Here is a 16,608-nt window from a genome sequence, read left to right on the forward strand (position 1 = left end):
TGAGTACCAAATTCTGTATTAGTTAAGATTAGATTTCACTTAAAAAAGGTTAGATTTTTCTGTGAATAGAAAAATACCCACCTTAAAAGTTATTGAAACATAAATTTCCAATAGCTAGTCTTGGACTCCCCATTCCCCACAATTTTGCATTTAGGGTCCTTCTGTAAAAAGGCAATAGAATTTGGCAATTGAGAACATGGCTTCAGATGCAATACTGATGTTCAACTCTTGCTTCACCACTTACTACCTATGTGACCTACAATATTTCAATCCATCTGAGTGCTTTGATTTAAATACCTTATAGCATTGTTGTGAAAGTTAAGCAAATTAATACACACAATGAACTCAATACTTCCAGTCACAGAGTGAATTGTATATATGTTACCTTGTGATCATTTAGCTTTCCCTATATAATAACCATTCCCAAAATGAGTGTTTTAAAATATTAACCATTCATGTGTAACACAATTCTTCAGGTTAGTAATTTAGGCTGGTTTGGAATGAGTTTGGCTGATCTCTATGTGGACTTGCTCATGGATCTATGGTCAGCTGATAGGTGTACTGGGGTTGGCTTGCTTATCATGACCTCATCTGAGGAAGCTGGGATAAAAGGACCCTCTGTTCATGTGCTCTGTCATCCTTCAGTGAGCCAGCATGAGTATCTTATGGCAGTGGTGGCATGGATGATACTAAGACTAGCAAAAAAGGACAAGTTCTAGTGTATAAGCTTTTTTTCCCCAAATCTATCCTGGTATCATATTTACTACTGTGAAGTTGGCCAAAGGGTAGAGCAAGATCATCCCATATTCAAGGAGTAGGGAAATGACAATAGTTCTTGATGGAAGGAGGTATGAAGTGACATTGCAAGAGGAGAATGAGTTCTCCACTTAATAATATGCATTTAAGATCCCTCTATGTCTTTTAATGACTTTATAGCTCATATCCTTTTATTAATGAATAACATTCCATTGTCTGAATGTACCACTGTATATTACCCATTCCCTGAAGGACATCTTAGTTGATCCCAAGTTTTGACAATGTTGAGTAAAGCAGCTATGAACATCCATGTGCAGGTTTTTGTGTGAACATGGTTTTAAAGTACTTTGGATAGATATCAAGGAATACAACTGCTCGATTGTATGGTAAAAGTATGTTTAGTTTTGTAAGAAACTGACAAACTGTCTTCTAAAGCGGCTGTACCATTTTTCAGTACCACAAGCAGTGGTACAAGAACTTCTGTTGCTCCACATCCTGGCCAACATTTGCCATTGTCAATCTTCTGGATTTTGACCATTCTAATAGGTACGTAAGGTTATGTCGTTGTTGTTTTAATTTATATTTTCCTGATGACATATGATATAGAACATCTTTTCATATGCTTATTTGCCATACAAGTATCTTTTTATCGTGAGATTGCTTTTAAGGTCCTTGGCCCATTTTTTAATTGGGTTGTTTGGGTTTTTTTATTGCTGAGTTTTGAGAGTTCTTTATTTTACATAACAATTCTTTATAAGGTTTGTCTTTTGCAAATGTTTTCTTCTAGTCTATGTCCTGTGTTCTCATTCTCTTGGCAATTTCTTTCACACAGCAGAAGTTTTTAATTTTTATGAAGTATAGCTTATCATGGTTTCTTTCATGAATCATGCCTTTGGTGTTGTATCTAAAAAATCACCACCATCCTGAAAGTCATCTAGGTTTTCCCCTGTGTTAATTTCTAGGAGTTCTATAATTTTGTATTTAGGTTTATAAAGAATTTTGAGTTAATTTTTATGAAGGGCATAAGGTCTGTATCTAGATTCTTTTCCTTTTTTTTTTTTTTTTTTTTTTTGCACATGGATGTCCGCTTGTTCTAGCACCATTTATTGAAGAGGCTGTCTTTGCTTCATTATAGTCACTTTGCTCCTTTTTCAAAGATAAGTTGACTATATGTATGGTATTCTATTTCTGGGTAACCTGTCCCATTTCACTGATGTTTGTTTTTAATTTTGCCAACACCACACTGCTTTGATTACTATAGCTTTATAGTAAGTCTTAAAGTCACATAGTGTAGTAATCAGTCTGTTCTCCACTAATTTTGTGTTAGCTATTCCAGGTCTTTTGCCTCCTAATATAAACTTTACAACCAGCTTATCAATATCCACAAAATAACTTGCTCAGAATTTGTTTTAAAATTGCATTGAATCTACAGATCAAGTTGAGAAGAACTGACATCTTGACAATATTGAGTTTTCCTATACATGAATATGGAATATCTCTTCATTTATTTAACTCTTCTTTAATTTCATCTGTCAGAGTTTTGTAGTTTTTCCTTGATAGACTTTATACATATTTTGCTATATTTATACCTAAGTATTTGGATTTTGGTGGTGTTAATGTAAATGGTATTATGTTTTTACTTTCAAAGTCCACTTGTTCATTGCTTGTACATATGAAAATTATTGACTTTTGTACACTAACCTTGTATCCTGCAACCATGTTATAATGGCTTATTAGCACCAGAATTTTGGAGAATCATTTTTTTTCCCTTTTATAGAGTATCATATCATCTGCAAACACAGTTTTCTTTCTTTCTTTCAATCTGTTGAGCTTTTAATATGATGTTGAAAAGGAGTGGTGAGAGGAGTAATCCTTGCCTTTTACTTGATCTTAGTGAAAAGCTTTGAGTTTCTCACCATTAAGTATGATGTTAGGACTAGGCTTTTTGTAGATATTCTTTATCAAGTTAGGGAAGTTTCCATCTATTCCTAGTTTACTGAGAATTTTTATCATGAATAGGTGCTGGGTTTTGTCAAATGTTTTTTTCTTCACCAATTAATATGACATGTGATTTTTCTTTTTTAGCCTGTTGATGAATGGATCATAGTTTTTCATTCTTCGGTTAAATCTCATTTTGTCATGATGTATAATTATTTTTATAGATTCTTGGTTTGATTTGTTAATATATTGTTGAGAATTTTTGTGTGTACATTCATGAGATATTGGTCTGTAGTTTTATTTTCTTGTAATGTCTTAGTCTGATTTCGGTAATAAAGTAATGTCGTCTTTATAAAATGATTTGGGAAATATTTCCTCCACTTCTGTTCTTTAAAAGATATTGTAAAGAATTGGTATAATTTCTTTCTGAAGTGTTTTATGGAATACACACTGAACCAATCTGCTTTCTGTTTTGGAAGGCTATCAATTGTTATTTCAATTTACTTTATATATATATATATTCAATTCACTTATATATATATAATATACTTATATTATATATAATATATATTATATATAAGTATATATAAGTATATTCAATATATATATATATGCGCCTATTCAGGTTGTCTATTTTTCTTGTATGAGTTGTGGCAAGTTGTGTCTGTCAAGTAATTGGTCCACTTCATCCAGTATACCAAATTTGTAGGTGTAGATCTTTTCATAGTATTTGTTATCCATTTAATGTCCATAGGGTCTGTAGTGATATCCCTCTTTCATTTCTGATACCAGTATTTATATTCTATCTTAGTTTTTCTTAGTTAGCCTGGTTAAGGGATTATCAATTTTATTGAACTTTTCACAGAACCAGCCTTTGGTTTCTTTGATTTCCTCTATTGATTTCTTATTTCAATTAATTGACTTCTACTCTAATTCCATTATTTCTATTTTTTTTAACTCTGTAGCTTGACATTGCCTTTATTTTTTTAAATTTTTTTTAATGTTGATTTGTTTTTGAGAGAGAGAGAGACAGAAACACAGCACAAGCAGGGGAGGAGCAGAGAGATAAAGAGATCGAGACACAGACTCTGAAGCAGGCTGCAGGCTCAGAGCTGTCTGCACAGAGCCAGAGGCAGGGCTCAACCCCACAAACCATGCGACCATGACCTAAGCTGAAGGCAGCACTTAACTGACTGAGCCACTGAGCCCCTGCCTTTATTTTTTTATTTATTTTGCTCAACTGTAGCTCTTCCATTAGGAATTTCAGACCATTTTTTTATTAAGTTCTCATTCCCTCCTCTCTGCTCCACTTAGGGCTTGTTTGAAAAAGGTTTAAGTTTTATAAGTTGTTAGGAAATTATATTTTCATTTACATGTGATTTATTTATAAAGCACTCAAAATTGTAGCTCATATGTATATGACTTCTGAAAATAAAATGAGACTTTAACATACTTTTTTGTTCTATAAAAAATTTATGCATACATGCATATGAACAAAACATATTTTATTATTTGTTAAATTTCACATGAATAGTAAGAAAAAAGTCAACAAATATATTAATATCTCCAAAGATAATGAATGTCACCTAATGTCCAACTGCTAACCTTACAAATTCAAAATTGTTACTAAAATCCAGGTTCTAAAAACTTTCAGAAATGCTTTTGTGTTAATATGTTTATTATCTCAAAATGAGATCATGAAAAGAATGTGCATCGCATCAAAACTAGTATAAAGATAGCCACTTGTGACTTAAATGTGTAAAACAGTCATCGTTTTTACTTAAAATGCATATTTCTGCCTCCCTTACATTGTATCAGAATCTCAAGGGATCTTCTAGGAACTGGAATATACAGAATGATGGCATCTAGCCAACAGGCCAGTCAAAACTAGGGCTTTATCATAATCCATAATGAGTGTAGGGCAAATGGTTGACTCAAAATATCCATTCACATACTAGAGTGGCCAAAGGAGAAAAAGCAGCAATGTATATCCCACCTTTTTTTAAATAGAAGATATAGCCTTCACCTATAAACTCCACTACAACAAAAGAACAAAATGGCTTTAACTTTTGACTTGAGATATTCAGCATTACTAGTTTTTAATGAAACATAAATACCTTAGAAAATATCATTCTGCTTTTCAGGTTGCTCTGATGCTAATAAAACTTTTATCTTCTTTAATGGGTCATAGCCAGACTCCAAAGTGTAGAACAATTTTCAGAAAAATTGGAACATAATGTTGAGTTCGATTTAGATACTATCACATCTCCTTCATCATCTCCAGTGTTGCCAATGTGCATGTTGTCATCATCTCCAGGATCAAATGTATCTACTTTATTGAATGTAGCATGCTCTGGAAGCTCATTATGCCTTGAGTCTTCTAGCTTCATCCACACTGTGTTTTAAAATTGCATCAGCTTCATTATCCAGGTAATCTCCTAGACCAACCAATATAATGTCTGAGATATTTATCCAAACCTTTTTTTTCTCACTTTCTCTCTGAGGTAATGCCATCAAAACACTGCTAATTGTCCATTTTCCAACATTTCGATTATTTGAGCATATTCCTACCCATCATTTTTGAATACCAGCTCTCTTCAGATGCATTCTCATTCTTACCTCTGTGTCTAATTTTACCTCCTTTACTTTTATTCTTGGGCATGGCAGTGACTGTGGCCTTAAGGCAAAAATGTCTCTGAGTCCAATCTAGGTGGCAAGGATTCCTTCAAGAGGTCTGAGGGGGTACATGGGACATAGATGGTGGGGGAAGCTAGGCCATCAAGCATGGGAAAGTCTTACAACCCTGGTCTTCTGAGATGCAGTTGCACCCATTATTATTTCTTTTATTCCGCTTACTCTCGATTTAATTTGCTATTTTTTTCAGCTTCTAAGGTGGAAATGTAGCTCTTTCTTCTTTTCTAATATATGCATTTAATGCTATAAAATTCTTACTAAGTACTTCTTTTGCATCCAGCAATGATAAGTTGTGTTTTCATTTAGTTGAAAATAGTTTTTCATTTCTCTTTAGTTACTTCTTTAATCCATATATTATTTAGAAGTATGTTGTTTAATCTTCATGTATTTGGGGATTTTTCAGTTGTCTTTGTGTCATTGATTTGTAGTTCAATTCCATTGTGGTCTGAGAGCAGACATTGTATGATTTCTATTCTTTAAAATTTGTCAAGGTGTGTTTTCTAACCCAGAATCTTGTCTATCTTAATGAATGTTCCATGTGATCCTGAAAAGAATATGTATTCTGCTCTTGTTGGAAGAAGTAGTCTTATCTTTGTTCCTCCATGGGTAAGATGTTTTATTCCTCTGGATTCTTTCAGGACTTCATCTTTAATTTTCTGTAGCTTAAATGATATGCCTAGGTGTAGTTTTTGTTTTGTATTATTTTTTTCTTTGTGGATTTTTGTTTCTGTTTTGGCACTTATCTTGCTTTGTGCTCTGAGCTTTCTGGATATGTTGTTTGGTACCTGACATTAATTTGGGAAATCCTCAGTCATTGTTGTTTCAAATATCTCTTCTGTTCCATTCTTTCTTTCTTTTTCTTCTGGTCTTCCCATTATGGGTGTAAAATACCCTGTGTGTTGTCCTACAGTCCCTGTGGAATAATATTCTATTCTGTGTTGCTCTCCTCCTACTTTTTGTTTTTTGCTTTTCAAGATTATTGATACATCCTCTAGCTTGGAGATTCTTTCCTCAGCTTTGTCGAGTCTACTAATAAGCTCACCAAAGGCATTCTTCTTCTTCTTCTTCTTTTTTTTTTAATCTCTAGCATTTATTTTTGGTTCTTGCTTAGAATTTCTACTGCTATGCTTACATCACCCTACTGTTCTTACATATCATCTACTTTATCCTCAGGAACCCTTAGCGTATTAATCATAGTTGTTCTAAATTCCTGCTCTTATGATTCCAACATCCCTATTGTATATGCTTCTAATACTTGCTCTGTCTTCTCAAACTGTGGTTTCTCCTTTTTGTTATGCCTTGTAATTTTTTTCTTGAAAGGGAGACTTGATGTCTTAGGTGAAAGCAACTCTTGTAAATAGATTGTTAACTATGGTGGTGTGATGTGAGGGGCGGGAAAGCATTTTAGTGACCTATGCCTCTGGACTTCACTGGAGTTTCTCATTTTTTTTCCTGCCCCCTCAGGTGGGACAGGTTGACTAGAGTGGGTTTGAGTTGAGTATTTTCCTTCCTCAGGTGAGTTAAACTCTAATTCCCCAATGGGTTAGGTATTGGTTAATTACTTTCCCCTGAAGGCAGATCTTGTTAAAAAGAGCAAAGCACTCTGGGGTATTTCAAAATGGCTCCTTTTCCCCTTTTCCTGCCTGAAGCATGAAGGGATTTTTCTCTGACATTCACAATATTGTGAGCACCCCCTCCCCCAGCATGATAGTTTCCCCTGGAGTTTTTAACTCTCAGACTTGTTCACAGTGAACCTCCAGGAATTCATACATTATATTTCAGGTTTTTCCACTCCTGCACTAGCTTCCATGGATGTTTCTGCTCTTGAGTCCCTGCTCCTCTGGTAAGCTGTGACTTCCTTTATTCATCTGTCTAATATTTGGAGTAGTGGTTTGCCCTATGTCCTCTTTCTCTTATAAATCCAAGAAAACTTGTTGATTTTTTTTCGTTTGTCCAACTTTTACTTAGTTTCAGTATGTATTGGCAACTTCTAAACTCCTTACACGTAGAACTGGAAATAATAATTACCTGGTTTATCTTTTCAATTTTTGAGATATAATTGACATATTATATTAGTTTCAGGCATTAACATAATGATTCAGTACTTGTATATATTGTGAAATGATCACCGTAATAAGTCTAGCTAACATTCATCCCTTACTCATTTATGAATTTGTTTTTCTTGTGATGAGAACTTTTAAGATTTACTCTTAGCAAATTTAAAATATGCTGTACAATGTTATTAACTATAGTCACCATGTTATACATCACATCCCCATAACTTATTTATTTTATAATTGGGAGTTTGTGCCTTTTGGGCCTCTTAAAAATTTTGCCCATCCCCTCCCCCCAAATACCAAGCTATTCTCTGTGTCTATGAGCTTAATTTTTTGTTTTGCTTTGTTTTATTTGTTTATTTTTTAGATTCCACATATAAGTGACATAATCTGATGTTTGTCTTTCTTTGTCTGAATTACTGCACTTAACATAATGCCCGCAAAGTCCATCCATGTTTTGGCAAATGGCAAGATTTCAGTCTCTTTTTGTGACTGAATAGTGTTCCATTGTTTCTATATATGGTATTTTCTTTATCTATTCATCCGTCAGTAAACACTTAGGTTGCTCCTATTTCTTGGCTATAGTACATAATGCTGCAGAGAACATGGTGGGTGCATATATCTGTTGGAGGTAGTGTTTTCATTTTCTTTGGAGAAATACCCAGAAGCAGAATTGCTAAATCATATATTAGTTCCATTTTTAATTTTCTTAGGAAATGCCACTGATTTCCATAGTGACTGCACCAATGTATATTCCCAGCAACATGCACAAGGGTTCTTTTTTCTCCATATCTTTGTCAACATTTGTTATTTTCTAGTCTTTTTGGTGATAGTCATTTTAACAGGTATGACCTACTATTTCATTCTAGTTTTGGTATGCATTTCTTTGATTAATCATCAAAGTGTTGAGCATTTTTTAAATATATTTATTGATCATCTGTCTGTCTTCCTAGGGAAAAAAAAAGTATGTCTATTCAGCTCCTGTGCCATTTTTTACTCAGATTGTTTTTTGCTATTGAATTGTATGAGCTATTTATATATTTTGGATATTAATCCCTTGTCAGATATATGGTTTCCAAATATTTCTCTCATTAAGTAGATTGTCTTTTATTTTATTGATAATTTTATTTCCTGTACAAAAGCTTTTTAATGTGTTGTGGTCACAATATTTTTGCTTTTGTTTTCTTTGCTTTTGGAGTCAGATCTAAAATATCATCACCAAGACCAATGTCAAGGTGCTTACCATCTATGTTTTCTTTTAGGAGTCTTATGGTTTCTAACCTTACATTCAAATCTTTATTTTGAGTTAATTTTTCTATATGGTGTAAGATAGTATAGTTTCATTTTTTGCATGTGGCTGTCCAGTTCTCCCAACACTATTTAAGAGACTGTACTTTCCCCATTGTTTATTTTTGGCCCCTTTCACATAAATTAATTGCCCATATACATGTGGAGTTATTTCTGAGTTCTCTATTCTGTTCCATTGGTATGTCTGGTTTTATGCCAACACCATACTGTTTAGAGTATAATTTTGTAATATAGTTTGAAATCAGAAAACATGGTATCTTCAGCTTTGTTTTTCTTTCTCAAGCTTTCTTTGGTTCCTCAAGATCCTTTGTGGTTTTATGCAAATTTTAGAATTGTTTGTTCTAGTTTTGTTAAAAATGCCATAGGAATTTTGATAGATACTGCCTTGAATCTGTATATGGCTTTGGGTAGTTGGGACATTTTAACAATATTAATTCTTCTAATCCATGAACGTAATATTATTCCATTTATGTCTTCTTGAATTTTTTTCACCAATGTCTTGTAGTTTTCAGAGTACAAGTCTTTCACTTCCTTGGTTAAATATATTCCTAGGTATAAATTTTATTCTTTATGATTTTATTGTAAATAGGATCAATTATTAATTTCTTTCTTACACTTCATTATTAATATATAGAAATGCAATAATTTTTTTATATTATTTTGTATCCTACAACTTTATGGAACTGATTTATTCCAACCATTTTTTGATGGAATCTTTGGGCTTTCTATATATAATATGTCATCTGCAAATAGTGACAGTTTTACTTCTTTCTTTCTGATTTGGATGCCATATATTTCTTTGTCTTGTCTAATTATAATGGCTAGGACTTCAATACCATTTTGAATAGAACTGGTAACAGTGGGCATTTTTGTCTCGTTTCTATCTTAGAGAAAAAGTTTTTCAGCTTTTCACTATTGAATAGTATGTTAGCTGTGACTTTGATAAGAATTTTGATTATAAATGGATGTTGGATTTTGTCAAATGCTGTTTTTGGCATCTATTGAGATGATTATATGATTTTTATGCTTCATTTTGTTGATGTGGTGTATCATGTTGATTGATTAGTAGATGTTGAACCACCCTTGCATCCCTGAAATAAATCTCATTTGACTATGGCGTATGTTCCTATTTTATATATTGTTGCATTTAGTTTGCTAATATATATATATATATATGTATATATATATATGTATATATATATATACATATATATATATATACACACACATACACACACACACACACACACACACTCACACACACATATATATGAGGGAGAGAGAGAAAGAGAGAGAGAGGAGTGAGGGAGAGGGAGAGGGAGAATCTTAAGCAGGTTCCACATGTAGCATGGAGCCCAACTTTGGAAGTCACCACCATGAGATCATGACCTGACCCAAAATCAAGAGTGGGATGCTCAACTGAAGGAGTCACCCAGGCGCCCCTAGTTTCCTAATATTTGGTTGAAGATTTTGCATCTATGTTTATCAGGGATATTGACATGTAATTTTATTCTTGTGGTGTCCATATCTGGTTTTACAATGCTGGCCTCATAAAAGGGGTTTGGAAGTGTCTCTTCCTCTTCTATTTTTTGGAAGAATTTGAGAAGGATATTTTCAATATTTGATGGTGAAATATAAAAGATTTTTAAATTTGTTAAAGCCCAACTTATTTATTCTTTTATTGCTTAAGCTTTTAATGTCATAGCTAAGCAACTGGTGCGTGACACAAGATAATTGAGATTTACTCTTCCATTTTCTTCTAAGGTGTTCATAGTTTTAGCTCTAACATTTAGGTCTATGGTCAATTTTTCAACCAATTTTTGTATGCCCTATAACATTAGTATATATCTTTCTTTCATATGAGATCATCCAATTGTTCCAGAACCACTTTTGGATGCATAGTTATTTTTTTTTTCAACGTTCATTTATTTTTGGGACAGAGAGAGACAGAGCATGAACGGGGGAGGGGCAGAGAGAGAGGGAGACACAGAACCGGAAACAGGCTCCAGGCTCTGAGCCATCAGCCCAGAGCCCGACGCGGGGCTCGAACTGATGGACCGCGAGATCGTGACCTGGTTGAAGTCGGACGCTTAACCGACTGCGCCACCCAGGCGCCCCTGCATAGTTATTTTTGTACATCTTTAAGTTCATCCATGAGGCAAAAATACTTTCTTAGTAATAGCCCCTTTCCTCTCTTTTCTGCTCCCCATACAATAAGTTATTTTTTTTAATGTGATGGGGAATCAAATTTTACCTTAGGTATTACATTAATTACATTATATCATCTGAGTCTTCTTAATAGTGGTTATATTCTGCTTTTTCTTGAAATAAGTGTTGTAAGAGCTGAAATTTAGTTTGAATTTTATGGTATGCTTTTTGTAAGTCAATTAAACTTCAGTTAGATGTAGGCACAGGCTGTCCCTATGGCATTTGGCATGAAGCCACAACAACCAAGAGAGATTTATTTCCTTCTACCTGTCTCCTCTATTCATATATTTTATCAGGGACTTTAAAAGGGTTGGTATACATGGATAGTCAAGGGGCGGATTGAGGCATTTTTGATGCCATAACCCATAAGACATTTTTAAATATTTTTTTCATCTAATTCCAATTATTGTGCCTATATGAAAACATACAGTTTTTTTTTTTTTTTAAATTTTTTTTTCCAACGTTTATTTTTATTTTTGGGACAGAAAGAGACAGAGCATGAACGGGGGAGGGGCAGAGAGAGAGGGAGACACAGAATCGGAAACAGGCTCCAGGCTCCGAGCCATCAGCCCAGAGCCTGACGCAGGGCTCGAACTCACGGACCGCGAGATCGTGACCTGGCTAAAGTCGGACGCTTAACCGACTGCGCCACCCAGGCGCCCCGAAAACATACAGTTTTAATAGAAGTAAAGCAAATGAACATGAAAGGATTTATGTACAATTATAGAAACAAACAGATTTTTTTTTTTTTTATGAAATTTATTGACAAATTGGTTTCCATACAACACCCAGTGCTCATCCCAAAAGGTGCCCTCCTCAATACCCATCACCCACCCTCTCCTCCCTCCCACCCCCCATCAACCCTCAGTTTGTTCTCAGTTTTTAAGTCTCTTATGCTTTGGCTCTCTCCCATTCTAACCTCTTTTTTTTTTTTTTTCCTTCCCCTCCCCCATGGGTTCCTGTGAAGTTTCTCAGGATCCACATAAGAGTGAAACCATATGGTATCTGTCTTTCTCTGTATGGCTTATTTCACTTAGCATCACACTCTCCAGTTCCATCCACGTTGCTACGAAAGGCCATATTTCATTTTTTCTCATTGCCACGTAATATTCCATTGTGTATATAAACCACAATTTCTTTATCCATTCATCAGTTGATGGACATTTAGGCTCTTTCCATAATTTGGCTATTGTTGAGAGTGCTGCTATGAACATTGGGGTACACGTGGCCCTATGCATCAGTACTCCTGTATCCCTTGGATAAATTCCTAGCAGTGCTATTGCTGGGTCATAGGGTAGGTCTATTTTTAATTTTCTGAGGAACCTCCACACTGCTTTCCAGAGCGGCTGCACCAATTTGCATTCCCACCAACAGTGCAAGAGGGTTCCCGTTTCTCCACATCCTCTCCAGCATCTATAGTCTCCTGATTTGTTCATTTTGGCCACTCTGACTGGCGTGAGGTGATACCTGAGTGTGGTTTTGATTTGTATTTCCCTGATAAGGAGCGACGCTGAACATCTTTTCATGTGCCTGTTGGCCATCCGGATGTCTTCTTTAGAGAAGTGTCTATTCATGTTTTCTGCCCATTTCTTCACTGGGTTATTTGTTTTTCGGGTGTGGAGTTTGGTGAGCTCTTTATAGATTTTGGATACTAGCCCTTTGTCCGATATGTCATTTGCGAATATCTTTTCCCATTCCGTTGGTTGCCTTTTAGTTTTGTTGGTTGTTTCCTTGGCTGTGCAGAAGCTTTTTATCTTCATAAGGTCCCAGTAATTCACTTTTGCTTTTAATTCCCTTGCCTTTGGGGATGTGTCCAGTAAGAGATTGCTACGGCTGAGGTCAGAGAGGTCTTTTCCTGCTTTCTCCTCTAGGGTTTTGATGGTTTCCTGTCTCACATTTAGGTCCTTTATCCATTTTGAGTTTATTTTTGTGAATGGTGTGAGAAAGTGGTCTAGTTTCAACCTTCTGCATGTTGCTGTCCAGTTCTCCCAGCACCATTTGTTAAAGAGGCTGTCTTTTTTCCATTGGATGTTCTTTCCCGCTTTGTCAAAGATGAGTTGGCCATACGTTTGTGGGTCTAGTTCTGGGGTTTCTATTCTATTCCATTGGTCTATGTGTCTGTTTTGGTGCCAATACCATGCTGTCTTGATGATGACAGCTTTGTAGTAGAGGCTAAAGTCTGGGATTGTGATGCCTCCTGCTTTGGTCTTCTTCTTCAAAATTCCTTTGGCTATTCGGGGCCTTTTGTGGTTCCATATGAATTTTAGGATTGCTTGTTCTAGTTTCGAGAAGAATGCTGGTGCAATTTTGATTGGGATTGCATTGAATGTGTAGATAGCTTTGGGTAGTATTGACATTTTGACAATATTTATTTTTCCAATCCATGAGCAGGGAATGTCTTTCCATTTCTTTAAATCTTCTTCAATTTCCTTCATAAGCTTTCTATAATTTTCAGCATACAGATCCTTTACATCTTTGGTTAGATTTATTCCTAGGTATTTTATGCTTCTTGGTGCAATTGTGAATGGGATCAGTTTCTTTATTTGTCTTTCTGTTGCTTCATTGTTAGTGTATAAGAATGCAACTGATTTCTGTACATTGATTTTGTATCCTGCAACTTTGCTGAATTCCTGTATCAGTTCTAGCAGACTTTTGGTGGAGTCTATCGGATTTTCCATGTATAATATCATGTCATCTGCAAAAAGCGAAAGCTTGACTTCATCTTTGCCAATTTTGATGCCTTTGATTTCCTTTTGTTGTCTGATTGCTGATGCTAGAACTTCCAGCACTATGTTAAACAGCAGCGGTGAGAGTGGGCATCCTTGTCGTGTTCCTGATCTCAGGGAAAAAGCTCTCAGTTTTTCCCCGTTGAGGATGATGTTAGCTATGGGCTTTTCATAAATGGCTTTTATGATCTTTAAGTATGTTCCTTCTATCCCGACTTTCTCAAGGGTTTTTATTAAGAAAGGGTGCTGGATTTTGTCGAAGGCCTTTTCTGCATCGATTGACAGGATCATATGGTTCTTCTCTTTTTTTTTGTTAATGTGATGTATCACGTTGATTGATTTGCGAATGTTGAACCAGCCCTGCATCCCAGGAATGAATCCCACTTGATCATGGTGAATAATTCTTTTTATATGCCGTTGAATTCGATTTGCTAGTACCTTATTGAGAATTTTTGCATCCATATTCATCAGGGATATTGGCCTGTAGTTCTCTTTTTTTACTGGGTCTCTGTCTGGTTTAGGAATCAAAGTAATACTGGCTTCATAGAATGAGTCTGGAAGTTTTCCTTCCCTTTCTATTTCTTGGAATAGCTTGAGAAGGATAGGTATTATCTCTGCTTTAAACGTCTGGTAGAACTCCCCTGGGAAGCCATCTGGTCCTGGACTCTTATTTGTTGGGAGATTTTTGATAACCGATTCAATTTCTTCGCTGGTTATGGGTCTGTTCAAGCTTTCTATTTCCTCCTGATTGAGTTTTGGAAGAGTGTGGTTGTTCAGGAATTTGTCCATTTCTTCCAGGTTGTCCAGTTTGTTGGCATATAATTTTTCATAGTATTCCCTGATAATTGTTTGTATCTCTGAGGGATTGGTTGTAATAATTCCATTTTCATTCATGATTTTATCTATTTGGGTCATCTCCCTTTTCTTTTTGAGAAGCCTGGCTAGAGGGTTGTCAATTTTGTTTATTTTTTCAAAAAACCAACTCTTGGTTTCGTTGATCTGCTCTACAGTTTTTTTAGTTTCTATATTGTTTATTTCTGCCCTGATCTTTATTATTTCTCTTCTTCTGCTGGGCTTAGGCTGCCTTTGCTGTTCTGCTTCTAGTTCCTTTAGGTGTGCTGTTAGATTTTGTATTTGGGATTTTTCTTGTTTCTTGAGATAGGCCTGGATTGCAATGTATTTTCCTCTCAGGACTGCCTTTGCTGCGTCCCAAAGCGTTTGGATTGTTGTATTTTCATTTTCATTTGTTTCCATATATTTTTTAATTTCTTCTCTAATTGCCTGGTTGACCCACTCATTCGTTAGTAGGGTGTTCTTTAACCTCCATGCTTTTGGAGGTTTTCCAGACTTTTTTCTGTGGTTGATTTCAAGCTTCATAGCATTGTGGTCTGAAAGTAAGCATGGTATAATTTCAATTCTTGTAAACTTATGAAGGGCTGTTTTGTGACCCAGTATATGATCTATCTTGGAGAATGTTCCATGTGCACTCGAGAAGAAAGTATATTCTGTTGCTTTGGGATGCAGAGTTCTAAATATATCTGTCAAGTCCATCTGATCCAATGTCTCATTCAGGGCCCTTGTTTCTTTATTGACCGTGTGTCTAGATGATCTATCCATTTCTGTAAGTGGTGTATTAAAGTCCCCTGCAATTACCACATTCTTATCAATAAGGTTGCTTATGTTTATGAGTAATTGTTTTATATATTTGGGGGCTCCGGTATTCGGTGCATAGACATTTATAATTGTTAGCTCTTCCTGATGGATAGACCCTGTAACTATTATATAATGTCCTTCTTCATCTCTTGTTACAGCCTTTAATTTAAAGTCTAGTTTGTCTGATATAAGTATGGCTACTCCAGCTTTCTTTTGGCTTCCAGTCGCATGATAAATAGTTCTCCATCCCCTCACTCTCAATCTAAAGGTGTCCTCAGGTCTAAAATGAGTCTCTTGTAGACAGCAAATAGATGGGTCTTGTTTTTTTATCCATTCTGATACCCTATGTCTTTTGGTTGGCGCATTTAATCCATTTACATTCAGTGTTATTATAGAAAGATACGGGTTTAGAGTCATTGTGATGTCTGTATGTTTTATGCTTGTAGTGATGTCTCTGGGACTTTGTCTCACAGGGTCCCCCTTAGGATCTCTTGTAGGGCTGGTTTAGTGGTGACAAATTCCTTCAGTTTTTGTTTGTTTGGGAAGACCTTTATCTCTCCTTCTATTCTAAATGACAGACTTGCTGGATAAAGGATTCTCGGCTGCATATTTTTTCTGTCTAGCACCCTGAAAATCTCGTGCCAATTCTTTCTGGCCTGCCAAGTTTCAAAAGAGAGATCAGTCACGAGTCTTATAGGTCTCCCTTTATATGTGAGGGCACGTTTACCCCTTGCTGCTTTCAGAATTTTCTCTTTATCCTTGTATTTTGCCAGTTTCACTATGATATGTCGTGCAGAAGATCGATTCAAGTTACGTCTGAAGGGAGTTCTCTGTGCCTCTTGGATTTCAATGCCTTTTTCCTTCCCCAGTTCAGGGAAGTTCTCAGCTATTATTTCTTCAAGTACCCCTTCAGCACCTTTCCCTCTCTCTTCCTCCTCTGGGATACCAATTATGCGTATATTATTTCTTTTTAGTGTATCACTTAATTCTCTAATTTTCCCCTCATACTCCTGGATTTTTTTATCTCTCTTTTTCTCAGCTTCCTCTTTTTCCATAACTTTATCTTCTAGTTCACCTATTCTCTCCTCTGCCTCTTCAAGCCGAGCTGTGGTGGTTTCCATTTTGTTATGCATTTCGTTTAAAGCGTTTTTCAGCTCCTCGTGACTGTTCCTTAGTCCCTTGATCTCTGTAGCAAGAGATTCTCTGCTGTCCTGTATACTGTTTTCAAGCCCAGCGATTAATTTTATGACTATTATTCTAAATTCACT

The 16,608-nt window shown here is 35.6% G+C and overlaps 1 pseudogene; it reads right to left on the bottom strand.

Annotated features, from left to right (window-relative positions):
• Positions 1-4,871: 4,871 nt before the first annotated feature.
• On the bottom strand, positions 4,872-5,356 carry LOC125174502 (eukaryotic translation initiation factor 1A-like; annotated as a pseudogene).
• Positions 5,357-16,608: the final 11,252 nt, after the last annotated feature.

The sequence above is a fragment of the Prionailurus viverrinus genome, chromosome C2, assembly GCF_022837055.1.
Source record: "Prionailurus viverrinus isolate Anna chromosome C2, UM_Priviv_1.0, whole genome shotgun sequence".
Lineage (NCBI taxonomy): Eukaryota > Metazoa > Chordata > Mammalia > Carnivora > Felidae > Prionailurus > Prionailurus viverrinus.